Raw genomic sequence first — 5000 nt, forward strand, 5'->3', positions numbered from 1 at the left:
TCCCTTTCTTCCTCCTTCCCTCCCTCGCTCCCTCCCTTCTTCCTCCACCCTCCACGCAGAAACACATAAATAACAACAATAAACAACAGCGCACAAAGCAAGGAAACTTATTGCTCTTTCGATACTTTAAAAACAACACAAAGACGGCAACACAAAACAAATAAATAAGGCAAACATACTAGAGGGAGGAGTTAGAGGGAAGTCATTTACAGGAACTACATTAAGGCAGGAGAGAGATCAAGAAAAGAAAGCAAGGTCCAGATTCTTTAACACTTCTGCCTGCACGATCTCTATATTCTGAATGTTCCAATTGAGGTTACCCGAATTTTCAACTCCTTCAGTATTGGGATGCATTTTTGCCTTGTGTTTTGGTGTGATTAAACGATTTTATTTACATTAGGAAGGGTATATGGAGGTCAAAAGATTAATGGCCAGAGTCTTCACTGTTTTATTCCCCCACATAAGTTTCTGAAGCTGTATGAAATCACCATACAGTAAGTAAAATGAATATAGAAACGCGTTGTATCACTGAAGGGGTTAAGGGTGTTTTTTGTGGTTCTAGTGACAAACTGAGGAGGTTTAATACATTATCAATATGAGAAACACTCGGCTTATCATCTTCGTCGCCTTAGAAAGTAGTCGTGATGAGGGATCAAAGCGTTTCAAATTATGGGCCATGAATTCTTATACATTACGCAGTGGTGCAGTGGAACCATGCGTGCTTTTGGGGTCCGAGGGGTCTACAAGCGCACGGGTTCGAATCCTGTCCACAGTCCGAGTGTAGGTTGGGCTTCCTCACTCAGGGCAAGGGTTTCCTAGCGGGTGGGCTTTGAGATAGGAGTTACCCCAAAAAGTATCCCCTTTAGGCCAGAAATTCCCGTGAAAAGCACACTAACTAATAATGAACGGGCTGTAGTGTTAGTTCTTTAAGTTTCCAGGAGTGTTTCATGAGCCTGGTGATAGCTAAATGATTACTCTACACTACCAATCCAAAAACAACAGCAATCTGAATATGACAAATTATCCCTGTGACCTTTAAAACACTCCTTACTAGAAAACAAAGCATCAGAGAAACCGATCGAGATATATCATTTCACCTTGCCCGTCCATCACTTTTTAACGCTCTAAATCTCCTTATAAACCCAACCAAGACGACAATAAACCTCACAGAATGAAGGTAAGATCACATTCTCTCATTAACAAGCGCAGTAAGTCACCGTAGCGTGCAAATTGAGTAGAAATGAGTGAGAGACGCAAGAAGTGTGATTATTTGGCGGGGGGGAAAAGTGAGGTGAGGAAGCGCGAAAGGGGAACTGTTCAAATATTCGTTTTCTTTGCATTATTGACGTGTTGGGAGAGTGATGTACGTTATATGCTGAGAGTGAGTTAAGAGGTTGTGTGAAAAGTTTCGTATTCATGGCTAAAGTTTGTATTATACGATTTTCTTATGCTTTGTAACGACTGGACAGAGAGAGAGAGAGAGAGAGAGAGAGAGAGAGAGAGAGAGAGAGAGAGAGACTTTTTTAACCTTGCTTTTAATGATTTACTGTGTTTGCATTTTATAGTTATATTGTGAGTTAATGAATGGATAATGGTTGATAGAAGGAGGATATTCAAAGGATGAGCGTGGAACTAGTTGTTGTTGTTGTTGTTGTTGTTGTTGTTGTGGTGGAGGTGGTGGTGGTGGTAATAGTTGTAGTAGTAGTAGTAGTAGTAGTAGTAGTAGTAGTAGTAATTGTGGTAGTAGTAGTTTGAGCACATACTTCTACTTCTACTTCTACTACTACTACTACTACTACTACTACTACTACTACTACTACTACTACCACCACCACCACCACCACCACCACCACCACCACCACCACACAGCCACAACAACAACAACAACAACAACAAGCAGCATTACAAAGTCGCAGTGTGGCAGTAAAACAAAGGCGTAATGAGGCTGTTTGTGTAATATTTCAGCGTCCTCGTGACTTACTGGGCCAATAAATTGTGTGTGTGTGTGTGTGTGTGTGTGTGTGTGTGTGTGTGTGTGTGTGTGTGTGTGTGTGTGTTTGTTATTCCTGTTACTTTGTTTGTTTGTTCGTTATGATTAATTTGTGTATTTATTTATGTATGTCTGTCTGTATGTATGTATGTATGTATGTTTGTCGTTTTTTTTTGTGTGTAAGGTATAATTATCTTAAATAATGATGAATATAACTGTTTTTTATATAATGGTCATGTTTTTATTCGTGTCTCCTCTTTGTCATTTATTTAAACTTGTTCATTAGATGGTCATTCATTACCAAACCATTTTGTATACTGCTGCTGCTGCTGCTGCTGCTGTTATTACCGCCACCACCACCACCACCACCACCACCACCACCACCACCACCACCACCTGCCCTTAATCACCCCAACAGTTAATCTTTCTAACAAGCACATCTTAACTATCTATTGTTAAAACCACACTATCATTCCTCCTCCTCCTCCTCCTCCTCCTCCCGTTTAGATCATTACATCACAAAATGACTTCGACCAAAATCAAAATTCATTTTAGACAAAATGTACACAGTAAAAATATATGTATTAATTCCTATGAACTTTCTATTTTTTCTTTTTACTCTTCTTGTGTTTAATTTGTATCATTTCATAACACTTTTTCTCATTTCCTGAAAAAATCAAACTATTTACGTAATAACAAAGACGTTTTCGTTAATTAAGTAGTGGAGAGAGGTGTACTTGTATGTGTGTGTGTGTGTGTGTGTGTGTGTGTGTGTGTGTGTGTGTGTGTGTGTGTGTGTGTGTGTGTGTGGGTTAAAATTAAGGGAAGACAATACACGAATGTCTCTCTATAAGACCTCTTCGGCATCTCAGGACTTGCGTGGAGAGATAGATAACCACACTTCACTTCACGACGCAACAAGAACGGCACCTTTGAAGTCACCAGCACGAGACGAGACTAACCAAGATTCCCTTTAATCCCTTTCAGTACCGTGACGCGTTTTCATATTAATTCTGCTTACTATTTGGTGATTTTACACAGCTCCAGAAACTCAGGTGAGGGATTAAAATAGCGAATATACTGGCCATTTATCTTCTGCCCTCCATAGACCCTTCCTAATGTCAGTAAAATGGTCTAATCCTACACAAATCGCAAGGTAAAAATGTGTCCAAGTATTGAAAGGGCTTACAAATTTTACACTATTGAACAAAACCACATTATTGAATTATGACAATCTCTTCCAACATGTTCATTTTTCTATCTAGGTCCTGTAATTTCAAAGGAATTTTTCACCTCCTGGGGATATATTTAGGAAGCCACAGCCGCCCTGCACGCCCGCACACGTCCTCCTGCCTCAGTGGGCGGCGTGGGCGGGCGTGTGTAAAGACTCCATCGATCGTGGGCGGCAGGCGTGAGGCGGCGGATTAGAGGTAATGGGGTGGAGAGGGAGAGGGGGAGGGAGAGGGACAGGGAGAGAGGAGGGTTTTGTGGGTAGGAGTGACTTGTGGAGAGAGAGAGAGAGAGAGAGAGAGAGAGAGAGAGAGAGAGAGAGAGGTACAGTAACTTGCCAAATCAACGAATTAAAAAATAAATAAATAAATAATGTCAATAAATGGATGACAGGAAGAGTGGTAGATCACTGGAGTAGACTCAATAATGATGTAAGGGGTGCTGAGGCAGTAGATAGGTTTAGAAGGCTATGCAACTTTATGATTGGTAGATATAGATAGCTTTATACTCGCTCACTCACTCACTCACTCTGTCACTCACTCTGTCTCTCTCTCTCTCTCTCTCTCTCATTCATTTATTTATTTATTTATTTATTTATTTACTCACTCACTCACTCATTCTTTCACCTAGTCAGTCAGTCAGTCAGTCAGTCAGTCAGTCAGTCAGTCAGTCAGTCAGTCAGTCAGTCAGTCACGTACTCAACCAGTTACTGACGTATATGCCAATGAACCTATTCAGTCAACACACCAGTCAGTCAGTCAGTCAGTCAGTCACCCACTTATCCACCCTACCACTCACCCACTCAGTCAGCCAGTCAGCCAGCCAGCCAGCAGTCTCACAATTAAACACCCAGCCAATCAAGCCAGTCAGTCAGCCAGTCAGCCAGTCAGCCAAGCGTTCAGTCAGCCAATCAGTCAGTCAGTCAGTCAGCCATGCACACAATGAGTTGCAATAGTCAGTCTCGCTTGCCTCGTTAGTTGTGAGGTGACTGTGAGAGAGAGAGAGAGAGAGAGAGATTAATACCCTTCGCCATAGTGGTAACAGTGTCAACAGAACGTTTTGTATGTGTACATTATATCCTCCTATTCTCCTCCCCCTCTCTCTCTCTCTCTCTCTCTCTCTCTCTCTCTCTCTCTCTCTCTCTGGCCGAACTTTCGTTTTTTCTTCTTTATTCGTTCCGTTTTTATATGTATTTCTTTATTTTGGTCTAATCTTCCTTCCTTCTTTCCTTCTTTTTTTTCTATTATTCCTTTCTTCTTTCTTTCATTTATTTCCTTTCTTCCCTCCTTCCTTCCTTCCTTCTTTCCTTCCTTCCTTCTTTCCTTCCTTCCTATAAGTGTTTTTCTATTTACTTTCTTACTCTATAATTTTCTTTTCCTCACATATACTAATATTTACTCCTCCTCCTCCTCCTCCTCCTCCTCCTCCTCCTCCTCCTCCTCCTCCATATCACCCTTACACATTATTTCTCCTTTCACTCATACAGACAATTCCTCCCCTCTTCCCCTCCCTTCCTCCCCTCATACGTCCCCACTTCCCTCCCCCTATTTCCTCCCCCTCTTTCCTGCCCCCTCTTTCCTCCCCACCTCTTGCCTTTTCACTTACTCTCTGCCATCCCTCCTCCTCCTCCCTTTCCCTCAGTTCCTCCTCCTCCTACCCTCTCTCTCCTCCTCCTCCTCCTCCTCCTCCTCCTCCTCCTCCTCCTCCTCCTCCTCCTCCTCCTCCTCCACATTTGTCAAGAATCCTATGTTTGCGCAAGTGTCAATAACGCGTCCCTTGT

General features: G+C 42.2%; 1 protein-coding gene across 1 annotated transcript in view; it reads left to right on the forward strand.

Annotated features, from left to right (window-relative positions):
- LOC123509459 (uncharacterized protein DDB_G0271670-like) overlaps nucleotides 1-5000 on the forward strand; it is a 55338-nt gene that overhangs the window by 15810 nt on the left and 34528 nt on the right. The window lies entirely within an intron of this gene.

The sequence above is a fragment of the Portunus trituberculatus genome, chromosome 27, assembly GCF_017591435.1.
Source record: "Portunus trituberculatus isolate SZX2019 chromosome 27, ASM1759143v1, whole genome shotgun sequence".
NCBI lineage: Eukaryota > Metazoa > Arthropoda > Malacostraca > Decapoda > Portunidae > Portunus > Portunus trituberculatus.